The following is a 15,480-nucleotide window of genomic DNA, read 5'->3' as shown; positions in this document are numbered from 1 at the left end:
ATGCCAGCCCGCAAAGCCAACCGCACCTTGTAGTGCACCCAGATATGCATCTCAAGCTGGTCCAGAGAGGTGATACTTCCCCCTCTATGCAAAATTGGTCCAGCCTCAACTGGAGTACTGCGTCCAGTTCTGGGCAATACACTTTAAGAAGGATGTGGCCCGCCTTGAGAGGGTTCAGAGGAGGGCCACCCGCTTTGCTGGAGGGCAACAGGGCAGACCCTATGAGGAGAGGCTGAGGGACCTGAACCTGTTCAGCCTGAGCAAGTGGAGGCTGAGCGGGGGATTTGGTGGCTGCCTACAAACTCATTAGGGGAGATCAGCAGCAAATAGGAAGGGTCCTATTCCCCCCCAGCAGCACCTGGGGTGATGAGGAACAGTGGCCAGAAGCTGCTGGAGAATAGGTTCAGGTTAGAGATTAGGAGGCACTATTTCACTGTCAGGATAGCTAGGATCTGGAACCAACTTCCTAGGGAAGCGGTCCTCGCTCCTACCTTGGGTAAATTCAAAAAGAGGTTGGATGAACACCTGTCTGAGGTCGTGTGATCCCAGTGTGTGCTCCAAACAGTGGCAGGGGGTTGGACTAGATTATTTATTCAGGTCCCTTCTGACCTCTAACTACTATGAAACTCCCATGAGCATGCCTGTTTGTGTGATGTTTGTGCAGCCCCTAGGGGACTGGGCTAAGTAGGAGCTGGAGGGGGGCTGGTGTGACCCTTCTCAACTTCTCTTAGCTGCCTCCCACCTCTAACTAGTGCCCTCCTGCCTTGGGCCCCACTTACCTCCTGGCTCTGCTCTGGGGGCAAGCTTGGGGTTTGCCAGGGTCTTCAGCTCTCAGGTGTGCAACAGGCTTGCACCTGTGCATGTCCTCCAGAGAGCTGTCCCAACATGCCTGTCCTAGCTTACAGGCAGCCCTGCCACAACCTCAAATGACATATCTCCAGCAACAGATTACTTAATTCCTAATCTCACTGAAGCACCAGGCCTTGCAACAGACCCAGATGCCATCTGTGCCCCCTCATCAACACAGAACAATCATTATTGAGCCAAACAGTATGGATTTAACACACTATGTTTATTCACCTGCTGACTCTAAAAATGTCATGTCATCACCTGTTTACAGTGCTCCTCTGCACTGGACAGACAAGGTAATCCCCAAGTGAAGGAATTTATGGACATCAATTCCAAAACATCAAGTCAGGTAAACTGTACTTCTACATTTTGATCAGCATGTTGAGAGTTCCCATACATAATGAGATTATAGGACTTGGTTCATAATCTGTTTCTTTCAGAGAAGGTTTCTGTCTTGTGCTTGGACTTTGGCCAGTGTACATTTGGCAGGTCACTCCCTTCTTTATGGTTGATAAAATGGCATTTCCTGAAAGATTTCCAAGCATAAGAAATCCCCACCTTCAGTTAGAATGGTTCCAGCTGTTTTAGAAAGGCTACTATTTCTCCATTACAGATTATGCACATGCTCAGCTAAAGCTAGGGCTCATAGTTCAGAAGACCTCTAAAATGGCTCTCAGCTATAGATTCCCACACTCTAAGGCCCTGAGCACTCTGAACCACTTCAAAAATAGTGCTATGGAGATATGCATAGCCCCTTGAGTGGAGCATTTCAATTCACTTCAAAGGCATATTCTCCAGCCAAGCGGCAGTTTCCCTCATGCACCCCACTCCTAACACCAACCCCAAGGTAGCTTGTTGGTATGTACAGGCAAGCTCTGGAAGGTCTTGCTATGGCAGAAACAAAGCTCTCCTTGTCCCTGCTACTGGTCCCAGTCCCACAGCAGCAGGTGTCAAAGACTATTCTTCTTGCCCCTGCTCCCCCCCACCCCTGCTTTGGCCACTATGGATACCCAGGGGCAATCTTGCTAGTGCTCCCACAGCATAAGCAGTAACAGTGACCCTTGTTACACTCCAGGGAATTATGCACAGAAAAAATTCAAAATTATATGCCAAGTCCTGGGGGCTACACGTGGCGGCATGGAACTGGCCCAGCCTGGCTCACTGGTGTGCACCTTTGGACCAGACCAGGCAGGCACCATGCCAGTACGCAGGGCATGTGGCACTGCAGGCAGGAACTGCACATCATTGGGCCCAGAGGAGTCCATGCCTCCATGTAGGGCTTCTAGCACTGCAACAGGAAGCCACAAGGCATGGAACTGCATGCCATTGGGCTGGGTGGGCTCCATGTCTCCATGTGGGGCTTCTAGCACTACAGCCAGAAGTTGCAGCTGAGAATACAGAGTGATGTGCCATTGGGCCAGGGTGGCTCTGTCTCCACGTGCGGTTTCCTGCTGGAGGTCTTGGTAGCCTCATGTGGAGGCATGGAAATAGACAGCCTGGCCTCATGGCATGCAGCTCCTGTCTGCAATATTGTGAACACCCTGTGCTAACAGAGACAGCCTGGTCTGGGTTGAAGGCTTGCCCTAGCAGGTGAACTGGGACAGCTCCGTGGCACCATGTGCAGCCCCTGGGCCTCAGTCAGAGCTATGTGCTGCCAGGGGCTCTGCCTGCTACAGCCATGAGTGCCACAAAAGCCCATTGCCTGCCACCACCAGCCTGCCTGCTGTTGCCACCACCACCAGCAAGGGCTGTGCCCTTTTTGAGGAGGCGAGGGGTTCCACACCTATCTGCAAGATCCCTTCATGCCCCCTGCAGGCAGGACCTCCCTTCCTCATTTGCCAGCTGTCTAGTGGTGCACCACCACACCTGGTGCCTCCACATGCTCCCAGCTGGAGTGCCAGGAGTCCTGCAGAGGTGGAGGCACAGAGCCCCTCCATGTTAAATTATGCAATATTATGCAACTATGTACGGTCACATGTTTTATGCACAAAATTGCACGGGCACGTAATTGCCTAACTCCCCAGGAGTGCATCTTGTCAGTGCTCTTGCTGTGGCATGGCAACAGGCTCCCGGCAAGGCTCTTTGATAGCCTATTGTGGCTGGGTGGGCTATCAGGGAACCCCGAAGAGGGGGTGGAGGGAAAGAAGAGGATGGGGATTCTGGGGGATCCCTTGTCTCAGAAAACCCTTGCAGTGCTCCATGTAACTGTAAAGTAGTTACATGAGCGCTGCAGGAGGTAGCAATACAAAGTAGTTGGTTGAAACAAGAACTGTGTGGCAGATCCATCAATTTTGTAGCACTATGAACAGCCTGAACATACAGACGTGCACTTCTGTAACACTAGATGGGCGTATATAGCACTACAAAGTGACCTGTTTCCAAGGCGTAAGATGTACATAGTCAGCCAGTCAGAGCCCAACTCCCCACAGGAAGGAATGTGAAGTGGAATTAACAGGATTCTGTCATTCTGATTGGATAGTCTTTTGTTCTCCCAAGAACATCCCACCCCAAAAGAAAATAAAAGTTAAGGCTCAGTGCTGCTCCCACTTAAGGTCACAAGAAGTTATGCCACTGATTTCAGCATAGATACAGAGAAGAGGCCTAGGCTTTCACCACATTTCTCTACTACAACCAGTTTTCTTCAGAAATAGCGGGCCCGCAACATTTTCAGTCTCTGAAACAGTAATAACAAGCTTTGTCAGACAATAGTTCCAAGTCAGGGTAATTTGTGTGCGCTCTGTAATTCACACGCAATTTGGCCAGCTTTCATTGAAACTGTAATTGCAAAGTGTTTGTTTTTCAGAACTCATTGGGTGTTTACACACATGCTCCGAGGGAGGGCACTTTAATTAAAGCAGCTCTGAGAGCCACTCTAATTAAAAGTTCCTGAAGCATCATGTGTATTAGCATCCCAGCACTGCAAAATAGCAGTGGGGGTACTTTAAAGCTTAAGCTTTAGTTATAGTGTCCCTGCCACCAGTTTTCAGCATGGGGACATTGATACACACGACACAGAAATCTGCTGGAGCACAACAATTACCATTATGACAGCCTAGTGACAAAGTGATTTTCTTTGTCCTGATGGTCATCAAGAAACATTGCATACAAGAGATTAAATGTGACTTCAAAAGTGTTCACATATGGAAAGGCTAGGATCTCTCCAGAAGGCTAGTTTGGTTCTGGGGCTGGAAATTACAACTTGCAGAGGCATGGAATTCACCTTGCAGGTGGGGTACTTGGGAAGCACTACAGCTGGGCACCAGGGAGAAGCAGTGAGGAAGACAGCAGCAGTCTACTTCCAACTCAAGCTGGGTCATCCTAGCCCACTGCTTCAAGAAGCTGTCAACCACTGCTTTAGTTTTTCAGCAGTTTTTGGTTTTCAGTTTCAGCAGGTGAAAATTTTATAGCCCATGCATCCAGGTATGCACTAGAAGCCAAGAATAAAGCAAATACAGTCATAGATATCTGAGGTCTATAATTGCTAAAGCTTATCCTGCTTTAGTGAAGGACCCTAAAGCTATCACTAAAGGATTGTGTACATTAATTAATAGAATTACTATTCAATACTGTGGTTATGCCTAACTACCAGACCGTTGAGGACTTCCATTTTGAAACTGCATAATATTTTGTGGTTGACACAAAGCTAGAAGCACTGAAGCTATTTAAAGAACTGAGTGTCAGAACTTGATCTTTGCTTACCAAGACTTCAACTTATTTTATTAAAAAAAAAAAAAGAGAGGAAAAAATGCTTTACAGGTAATATTGCCCAATTCAAACTGAAATAGTAATTATGAAACTAGATAATTCCACAACATGAGAAGTTAAGAAATAAACCTGCATAGTTAAAACCTCTCAATAAAAAGTATCACAAGCTTTTAATATCAACATTCTTTCTCTTTGGCAAAGGAAAAATCACTGCTGCAGTATGAAGTTACCCTAAAAAAAACCAACCAACCAACCAACCAACCAAAAACACACAGAGAAAAGTGGAAGACTGAATTCATTTTCAAAGAATGAAGTCATGTCCACAGTTTCTCCTTTCCCAAGTGTCATTCAGCTGGGAAAGCTGACCACATTCTGGCATCCTGAACAACTCTCTTACATAACAAACACTAGGGTCAAACTTATCTACTACCTTATACTGTTAGACCTCTGCAAAAAGGAGTGTAAGCTGCTGCCACTAACATAACAGAGCGGGATATCCCATTTATTAGTACAGTTTAACTGATATAAACGACTGAAGACAGACAACAGATAAGCAGGCACTGAGACTTCCACACTGAGAAATTACTAATTAGTCACTCATGCAGCAGGGAAACAAGTTTCTTGTGATGCCATCAAACTGCAGCTTCATGCAAGGCTTACCTATGTCCACATAGTTTCCAAGGATTCCCTGCCTCCCACCATCACCCACAGAAGAAAACTAGTTGCACAATCTTCTGTTTTGCATGATGGGTTAAAATTAACAACCTGTGAACTGCAAGAGCTCTAGTAGTCCAGGTTAGTTTATTTTTAAAATTTGATCCTGGTCAATCTAACTTTAAAAGCCTGACAAATGTGATTCCCTGTTTAACAGCTGGAATTCAATCCTCCAGAAGGGTGCATGGCACGGTAGGCATATTTATGCTCAACTTACATGGCTGGACCTATTTTTTGTTGTTCAGTTCCGTTAATGATGGCAAAAGATGCAACAAGCAGTAAGAAAAATATAAAGCCCACCAATCAAGTAAATGTAGCTAACAGAAGAGGCTCTGATGCTTTATGCCAGGTGAGGACAGCTGGGACAATACTACTGATTTTTTGTTTTTCCTTTAAAAAATGTACTTCTGTAGAGTTTCCAGAAAAGAAAGGTTTGTGTACCATCATGATTGCTTCTCAGTTCAATTGGAGACAAATTTTTTTTTATGCAATTTCCACTTAAATTGTGGGTGCCCAGAGATGCTCAGTTTTCATTTGTAGTCTATGGATCCCCACATATTACTGAACAGCAACTGCTCACCAGCAGACAAAAGCCTAGAAAGTTAATAGCTCTGGGCACTCCAAATGTAATACCAGAAAACTAGAAGGACAGCTTTAGCAAGTAGCAACTCATCCATTTCTTTTTCAATTTGATGCAGTTCACAAGAAGCCCCTGGCTGAAAGCCCATTTTCATTTTGAGTGTCAGACTGACCAGTTTGTTTAGCCTAATGAATACATGATTTTTAATTACATGTCAGTAAGCTGTGGCAGGAAGCAACTGTACTTCACTTGTCCAGACTAAGTATTGAGTTGTCCTGTACTATTATAGAAAAGGATTTTTCCTAGCCCACTTCAGTTAGCCACGAAATGGGGAGTTAAAGAGGAAGAGGAAAAGTCCAGGGAATCAGATGAAAAGACAGGCTCTTGAGATCAGCCTAACCCCGCAGAACTCTGCCAGACTAAGCAGCAACAAATCAAGCTGGTTTTGTTGTTGTTGTTGTTTAAGTGGCAGCATAACAGATAAGTGTTTCAAAATATTGTCATTCCAATTCTTTGGGACATGTTCCTAAATAACACCGAAAATAATTTTCAATTACTTGTCCGTTCTGATAGTCAAGTGAACACTACGATCAGATGAATTAAGTTTATTAAAAATATTTATTTATATGCTAAAATGATATAACATTAAGTTGTACTAGAGGTCAAATATGCGCTGTAGTAGCTGAAAAACTCATTTAGTAATGGGTTATGAAGGTTTTATTTTAACATGTTATAATTTTAAATTTATTAAGGCTGCCAAAGTGCAAGTCAAGACTGATGGAAGTAGTAAAATGTGCTTTTTCTAAGCTGTCACAGAAAGAAGACATTTACCAATTTATTTAAAGGATAAGTCAAAAGAATATTACACAGGCATTAGCAGAGATCAGCTCAAATACAAGTTTCATATGTAAAAATGTTCAGATGCAGGGTGGAAAATTTTCCAGTGCTTTACTTTTCTGTGGGAAATTTTCCATTTCTAAAAATTAATTGTTTCATAAAATTCATTAGTAACAATGGATGGATGCCCATATAATATTAGACAAGCTTGGCAGTTTCAAAGTTGTAATGTTTTTCAGGTGATTATCTGTAGGAAGGGTGTGAGGGAGTACATATATATTTTATTGATTTGTAAACAGGAGAGTAAATATGCTCACATAATAATCCAAACTAAAAAACAAGTTTGGAATTCACCTAAATCGGCTGTGCAGGTCAAATCAAAACCAAAGCATGGCATATCATGCACAGTCAGTTCTTTGGGTGTGCTAAAATTACTGTGTCAAGTTTTCAGTGCCTTCATTTTTTTTCTTCTTAAAATTAAACAAACAATGTAAGGGAAGTACATGCTACTGTGTATTGTCTTTATATTTTTACAAGTATTCCAATAAAAATAATTTCTTTCCACATAAAGCTTTGAATACAACATTTAAACCACGTTAAGTATGCTGTATTTAATTTTTCTCCAAATCAAATATTTCAGTTCAGGTACTTGTGGCTATTGGGACATAAAATTAACATGGGGGTACTTTTTTAGTTTTGTTTACTAAATAAGTCAAACAAATATGCTAAATCAGATTGTGCTCTAGTTAGGGCATTGGAAAAGTTTCTGAAGACCCCACATCTTCGAATGCATTTTATCACAAGCTTGCCATTCATTCTCTTTAAAGTCCCATAAGCAACCATAACTAGGAGAAAACCATGATCACTTCAGAATTAGGCCCATTTAAAACTTTTTTTTTTTTTAAATGGACTAAAACAGCAGGCAGTTTTTGAATGGGTAACTTCAGCCCTCCACACAAACAGAGCTTATGACTCAGTTTGAGCAATGGAAGGGAAAATCCTTACAAACCACTCCTTACCCCATAAAAGCCCACACAAGAAAGGAACACAGCAACCCTATTATCATACTACTTCAAAGTTATGAAGTTGTAAGCCAGTGGTATCGTATGACAGTTGATCCACTATTGTAGATATGACCTTACAATAAATTCTCTAGAAGGGAAGCCCAGGGCAGGTAGTCTCTTAAGACTACCACTGCTGTTAGAGACCAGGATGACATGCAGTGGCTTCCTAAAGGGTACCAAGGAACCAAAGGCCAAGTTCTCAGGTTCATGGGCAATCTGGACGCTTGAACACCCCTACAGTGCAGTGAACAGAGACCACAAACATGACAACCCAAGTCCATCTGCCGTACCACTGCAACCAAAGTCTACCTGTAGGTTAAATGCTGTAGCAACAAGTTAATAATGCTAGCTCATGATCTTAAAGCTATTATTGCTTTAATATAGTTATGCCTCAAGTACATGGACTATTTTTAAAATCAAGGGCTTCCCCCTTTTTTAAAAACTAAGTTTCTGGTCACCTAAGCCCTTCCCTGGAGTTGAAGCTCCTTCTGATTTTGGATGCACCTTACGCAACACAACTAAGGAGTTAAAATGTATTCAAAATAAGTCTTGAAAACCATCAAAAAGTTTTTACACAGTCTTAAACTTATACTGGGACTCAAAATCCATTCCCACATGACCAGAATCAAGGCAGCATGACCCTATTGCTCGGCAAGTCACACCCAGTTCTCCTTTCTACCAAGGTGAAATTCAGTCTTTACATGTTGCTTACTTGAGGGCTTTAACCACCACCTTGCCCCACGCATCCAGCATCTGCCTCCAGCACCTCTTTTACTGTCTCAGCCCTGAAATAATGACCATATCGGTCATCGTGGACACTGGTCCAGAAAAGGGGTCACAACCTTGGGAGAGTCACTGAGGGCATCAACCTGCTGGATTGACAAATAACATTTTCCAATGTTTTCCAGTGCTGGCCCTGGAAATTGGCCCTGGGATCTCAGCGTCAGCTCAAGACTTTCCAATACTACTGGAAATAAAATGAGCTCTGCTTGTAAGCAGTGGGGGGAGGGAAACAGGCTCCTTCTCCTTCGGGCCAGGAGCACGGGGGCACCAGCTGTTAGAGCCATTAGACTGGGGGGGGGGGAGACACGGACAGGACAGAAGAGGCGGCGGGCGCGCATGCGCTGTGCACAGCGTCGTGGGCCCCACCCTTGCGCCCTGCCTATGCCACGTGCGGGCCAGGCGTCGGCTCGGCACCAAGGCCGGTGCCGCCGCGCGGGTGGGGGCGGAGGCGGAGGCGGGGCCAGGCCGCGGCCCCCACCAGCGGCTGCTGAGCACGTCCTGCGCCACGAGCGGCCTTCCTCGGCTCAGCTTCGGGCCCGGGGGGAGGGCACAGCCGGCAGCAGAGCCGCCGGGCGGGGCGGGACCGCCTAAGCAGCGAAGGCCGCGCACGGCGCTCTGGGAGCCCCGAAGGTCGCGCGCCCTGCCCAGCCTGGGGAGCCGCCGCGGCCGCCGCCCTTACCTGGTGCAGTAGCCCGGCCAGGAGTAGGGGGACGGCGGCGCCCGTCCGCCGGCCCCGGCACCGATGCGTAAATAGCGGCGCCAGCCCAGGCAGCGTCTTCCCGCACACGCAGCGCCGCGGCGGCGCCCCGCCCCGCGCCCGGCCCCATTGGCGGCCGCGGCGGGTGACGTCACGGGAAGGGCGGGGCTTCCCGTAAGACGCCTCCCGGTGCCAGGATTCCGGGCGCGAGGGGCTGGTGGGGGGGCGACTGGAGCGTTCCATTGTGCCGGGGGGGGGTGGGGGTCCGGTGGAATCGCCCGCGCTTGCTGCTGGAGGGGAGCGAGGCCCTGGGGAGCAAGCGGCGGGCACGGGGAGGGCGCTGCGAGGATCCGTGGAACACGGTAGGGAGGGTGTGCCACGGGGTCGTGTGTAGTACAAGGGCGTGCAGCTGTGGTGGAGGCATGCACGGGGGTGGGGGTGTGCCTCACGAAGAGGGGTGCACTGGCCAGGTGTGCAGGGAACAGAGGGGCGGTGCGTGTGCACTGGGGAGGGGGTGTGTGAGTACTGCAGTGTGTGCTGGAACAGGACCTGTGCTCTGGAGGCAGCCCTCGCACCCTCACCTCCCCGTGGCAACTCAGCCCCTGCACTGTCCTAAGCTCCAGTCCCTTTGCTCCTGCCTGCCACGTCTTCATTTCATTAATGGAAATCAGAAAGGGAGGCTGCCCAAGGGTCTTAAGCACACCGTAACTTGTCCTCCTTACCCACAGATCTCTCTCCAACCCCACGGCTCCCAATCACTCTTTCCTGCCAGATGGACCCTCTTGATCTACTTGTGCCAAGGCATCTGTTGCCTTATGGGCTAATCATGGCCCTGCCCATGCCTCACAAGTGTTTCCAGTCATCACTTAAGTAGGCACCTTACTGCACACCACCAGGCCACCTTAGGCTTCTTCTCCCTTCCCAGCTTCTGCCCCCTTTGCTCTGGCTGGGTCTTTTGGCCTAGATTGGTAAGGGGCATGCAGGCATTGGATTGTGGCTCTGCCATGTGCTGTCACCATGGCAAAATCCCAGCCTTTGCCCCAGAGCAGCTCCCTGCCCAGCTGTGTGCCCTGCCAGTGGCTTGGGCAGGTCTCCATGGAGACCCTGGCCTTGCCCTGTCTTGGCCCCACTGCTCCTGGGGTCTCCAAGGAAACTAGCTGGAGTGATGCATGCAGGGGCTGCTGGGAAATGGAGTCTAGCCACCAGCTGGATCTGCCATTTTTTCCACCCCTGCCTTAGACCTACTGTACTGGGTCTGGTTCCTTGGGTTCCACGCCTTGTCTTGTCCTGTTGGGCTCTTATCTCTGCCCCTCCTTAGGCTATTGGCCCCCTGGCCCTAGCTCTACCCCTCTCTTGGATGTAGGCCCTTTGGCCCTAGCTCTGCCCTGTTTTGCCTCTCCCAGGCTTTTTTCTCTGTTGCCACAGTCAAGCCCCTGCCCTCTGGCAGGACTTCAGACAGCCATATCTCCTTGGGCACTACTGGGACCTCCTCACTCCTTTTTTGTCCTCACCAAACCACCAGTCTAACTTAAACCAAAAACATAAATGCACTGGCTGTAACTTGGTTTCCCAGGCATGCCAGCTCTCTAATGCAATCACCAACCACGCTGTTTCTAATCTTCTGCCAGCCCTCAGCTCCTTACTTGTAGCTCAAATAGGCATAGCAAGATTTTATTCCAGCAGCAGCAGGCATTTCCCTGCACAGTTTCTTTCCCTTCATCCTCCAGGGCCAGACTGTTTGCTCTGGCCCTGGCCTGGGCTTATATGCCCCAGAGGCCAGCAACTCTTCTGGTTATGTGACTCATTGGGCAGTTGGCAGGTGCTCTCTAATATGCTTGGTTTACCAGCTTTCAGGATGGCCTATAACAGCAGAGCTAGCACTGCAGTACTTCTCCTACGAAGCTCCCCAAGTTACTCTTCTATCATACTATTGCTGTGCTACAGCAGGAGGCACTTCTCATTTAAGGGGCTCTGGCTGCTTATCCTTTACAGGTAGCCCCACTCTTGGTTTCCTGGGTGCAGTTTGCCTCCATTTTCTGTCAGTAACAGGAGCCATGGGTTCCTTGGTACAGTGTGCTTGCACACATCAGAGTATTCATATGTGCATATTGGATTATCCAATCCCCCATCAAACTGGGCACTGAAAACAGGTTGCAAAATTTTGGAATCCTGTTCCCTGCAGGAAGCAGGGGGAAGGGTCTCTGGAGCTGTCTGCCTCTCGCAGTGGCTGAATTCCTGGTTCTCAATGGCATGTTTCATCCAGAGATGTCAAAGCAGTTCACAAAAGAGGCATCGTTGGCCCTCTTTTTAACGAGGGGGAACTTGAGACACAGCAAGGCAAAAGGACTTAAATGAGGTCACCAGCAGACTAATGATCGAGCTGGAAATAAGCTGCAGGTCAGGGCTTTAGTGGCTGTGTGCCTCTCTGCACTGCTGGGGCCTTAGCTTCTGTGCCATTATGATAGCTTTAAATACTAATGCATAAACATTAATGCCAAAAACTTCTTTGCAGAGGGATATGTCACTAGGCCTAGTTCAGATCATGTGTGCTGTCTTGCTTTAAGTTCATTAGGTCTGTATTGCACTCAGCTTTCCCTTTGTCTAAGGTTCACCTATTTTGAGTGCCTCAGTTCAATGACCATCCATCTTTGGGAACCCTGTCTTGAGGGGACACTTGCAGAAAAACTGCTTAGCTTTCACATAAAAGATATTCTACAAGATATAGGGTGCAGGAAAAAAGGACTCAAGAAGGGCTGGAGGAGTTTCTTGGGCTGGGTTGGTAGAATTGAAGAAATCCTAACAGTAGGCAATACATTACAGCTCCATATTTAACATTCTTGGGTACTCTCCTATCTGCTAGTCAGCTGCCACAAGGGGATCCAAAGAACAGTGTGATTCCCTTTTTTTAGGGTCTCTTAACCTGTCTCCTCTGAGGGAACAACTTGCAGGGAACTCTTGAACTGACTTCATAGTATTTCTTTTACTCCTGAGCCTTTGCCCTCAATTTTCTCTGCAGGGAAAGTAAGCTGATCTGACAGAAACTTCAACCATGAGATTTTTCAGAAAGTGAGCCTGAAAACTAAAATTCCACCTTCTGATCAGAGTTTAAAAGTAAATGCTGAAAAGTGACTTTATAAAAAGTTCACCATAGGGTTCTGTAGTTCTAGTTCTCACTGATTTCCAAGTTAAAGTTGCTCAACATCCAAGTAAAAGAAATCCTTTTTTGCCAGGTCCACAACCTTACCCTGAGCTCTGACACTCAAGTAAGGGATTTTACTGTCCTCAGTGTAACAGGTGGCCTGCAAGATTTCAATGACACCAGTACATTTTCACAAGGAATTGCCTCACTGGATTAGATCCAAGTTATTTTAGTCTAGTATCCGTTCTCTAGGAGTGGCCAACACCAATTGAATAAGTGGAAGGTATAAGAACTTCCTGATTAGGTTTCATGTCAGGTTCTCATTTTCAAAGATAGTCTAGAAATCCTGAAGCATGAAATTTGAAATCTCTTCCAAAAATTATTGGTATTATCAAGAATATCTAATTTTTTTATTATTATCCCAACATATGTCCAAGTTCTCCTTTAATTGTAATGAGTTCTTGGCCTCAGCCTTCAGTGATTTCTGGGGAGTGAGTTCTATCATGTAATTATGGAGTATATGAAAAAGGGTTTTTTTGGGTCAGAAATTATCACCTTTTAGTTGTCTCCAGATTCTGTTTTAAGTGAGCTCAGTATCACTGTATTGATGCAGGATTATTCCAGCGTGTTTGCACAGATACCTTCTGCTCAGCACTCTGCCTGGTCCTTCATGAAATGCATACTCGGCAACTAAAAAAGTTAAATGGAACCAGATTTCCAACGGAGACTGAGCAAAAATAATTTGTAGCTCTTCCTTCCCACTTTAGCATATCTTCTCTTTCCCTCTAACAAAGAATTGTAGAGAAGCTAAAAGATATCCTAAGTAGTACATATTCGATGCTGTTTTTTCTCTGAGTCAACAGGGAAGCTCCTCTAGTGGCTTTGTCACTCAGAAACATGACAATTTTAAGTAATTTGTCTTCCCCTTTCTCCCCTCCAGAATTGGTAGGATAAAGAATTCCCCTTCCACATCCAGTGTCACATCAACCTGCAGCCACACACATGCTGCAGGAATGTTTCTTGGCTCTTCTGATAAAAAAAAATATATTCTTGTATTTCACAGGCAATTTAAAGTATCTGTGGTTTATATGTACTTGTATTAGTTACATAGACAAAAATGGCAGTTTTTCTGTGATTGAAATTAATGAAAACTCATGTAATCCCGGAAAAAAATTAATGTAGTAGCAATGGAATTGTTTTAGCACTATACTTATCTTAGAGGCTATGACAGCTCCTTCACTAGGAGCCTACTAGCTACACTAGTTTTCCAAAGATTTTCTAGAGGTCTTCAGAAGGGATGAGTTACATCTCTCCTCATTTATGTAATCTCCTCCCTAGCATTATATACATTTTCATTGTTCACAGAAGTACTTGCAAGGTCTGCGTACAAAAGAGGAATGGTGTCATGGAGGTGGGTGAGCCCCACTTGTATGAAGCAAGAGGGCCAAGTATACTAAAACTGTCTTTAGGCACTGATCAGGCAATGGGTATAGTCCAGCTCCATATTTGTGACCAGGGTGCTAACTTTTATAGTTTGGAATATTTGGAGGCAATACACAATTTGAAATCCATCATGTTGCAGATGAAAGTAAAAAATAAAATGTGGTTGGTGATTAGCATCAGCTAAAAATGTGGTATAGATTTGATCTTTTATGGGTGAGATTGACTATCTTTTGGTCAATGATAATGTATCATGCAGTGTGATTGGTTTTTGTTTTTACTCAGCAAAACATGTTTTTAATATGATCGGATAGTTGCTGAGGTTTATGTAATTTCTGGTTCTATACCAGCACCTTCCTTACCAATAAATTCTTCATTTTGAATCTTATTAGTGAAAACAAAACTTACAACTAGGTTTATAGATTCTGGTACAAATGTTCTGCTGGCAGAAGCAACACAATTCAATGTAGCTGCATTTGCTTACACTTTGGCCTGTGGTCTCATGAACTGGAATATAAAATATATTAAATTTTCTGGACTGAGGCCTTTTCAAATATACAGACTGTACTTAAATATAACACATGAAGCTTTTGCCTGTCCTTGTAGAGTTTAAAACGTATTTACTGAAGCAAGCAGGTCAAGCAAGGTGAAAAACATCGAGATTTCTCTTTCATAAGAGTCAGAGTACCTGGAGCCGTGATAAAGGAAAGCATTTAAGCACTTCAGTGGGACTTAAACATGTGCTTAAAATTAAGCAGCTTATAAAATGCTCTTCCTGAACACAGATATTTTCCTAAACTCCTGCCCTAAGCAGTTATTTTTGACACAGTTTTATATTCTCCTTAACAAATATCAATATGCTTCTAAGAAGTAATAACATATATTAGTAAATCAACAGTGTTCAAATCCTTGGATTTCAAAGACTGGGGACAGAAATTGGTATCCTCCTTACCACTTCTATCAACAATGCTGTTGTAATCTGTCCCTTAATCTACTCCATTGCACTGTAAAACAGCGCATGAGCTACCCAAGCGTGCTTGACTGCACTAAATATAAAAGTGAGAGATTGTAGACAGGAAGGTATAACTATAAGTAACAGGATGAGCTGAAGAACGGCAACATTTAGATCATTAGAAAAATGTTTCTAAGAATGGGTGGGATTGTCCTTTCCACTTTGCCCCAAGGGCTGTCCTGTGTGTTGCCACAGACAAGCATGCATTAGGCCTAAATGAGGAGGTCTTTGCATCCTACAGATCCCTTAAATCAGAGCTTACAACTTTCTGTCCAGAGGGTACAAACCCTGTCTCCCCCATGCATTGAGAGAGGAGTCAGTTTCTGAGGAGTAACACAAGGAATTTTCAGTTAGTACAGAACACTCCCATACCAATACATCTCTTCAGCAACACAGGCTTTTGTGAGCATATCAGATTTGTTCTCTGCTTTCTACGCAGGCTTCCCATAGAATTTCAAATCAAGGTTTTGGTCCCTATCTTCAAGGTACTCCATAAAACATTAACCAACAGTTCTGGGACAAAAGCCTCAGTCAGTAGGTTTGCTCCTGTGGCACAGCAGAACTCTCCACACTGGGTAAATACAAATTAGAGGTGTTTCTGGAGAGGCTAATGTGTGACCTTAGAATGAATCCTAGGAACTAAGGTTCATACAAATTCTT

At 45.4% G+C, this 15,480-nt stretch overlaps 1 protein-coding gene and 1 long non-coding RNA gene across 2 annotated transcripts in view; one reads left to right on the top strand and one right to left on the bottom strand.

Moving 5' to 3' along the window:
* IL6ST (interleukin 6 cytokine family signal transducer) overlaps nucleotides 1–9,352 on the bottom strand; it is a 63,420-nt gene extending 54,068 nt beyond the window's left edge. Inside the window, exon 1 of the mRNA XM_014594056.3 lies at nucleotides 9,212–9,352. The gene's annotated coding sequence lies outside the window, so the exon portion shown is untranslated. The remainder of the gene's footprint in view (nucleotides 1–9,211) is intronic.
* A 151-nt stretch (nucleotides 9,353–9,503) lies between these two features.
* The window catches only part of LOC132249623 (uncharacterized), a 57,415-nt gene continuing 51,438 nt past the window's right edge, over nucleotides 9,504–15,480 (top strand). The window contains exon 1 of the long non-coding RNA XR_009461133.1: nucleotides 9,504–9,591. This is a non-coding gene — a long non-coding RNA (uncharacterized LOC132249623). The remainder of the gene's footprint in view (nucleotides 9,592–15,480) is intronic.

This window comes from Alligator mississippiensis, chromosome 3 (assembly GCF_030867095.1).
Source record: "Alligator mississippiensis isolate rAllMis1 chromosome 3, rAllMis1, whole genome shotgun sequence".
Lineage (NCBI taxonomy): Eukaryota > Metazoa > Chordata > Crocodylia > Alligatoridae > Alligator > Alligator mississippiensis.
This window is presented reverse-complemented; position numbering and strand designations above follow the sequence as displayed.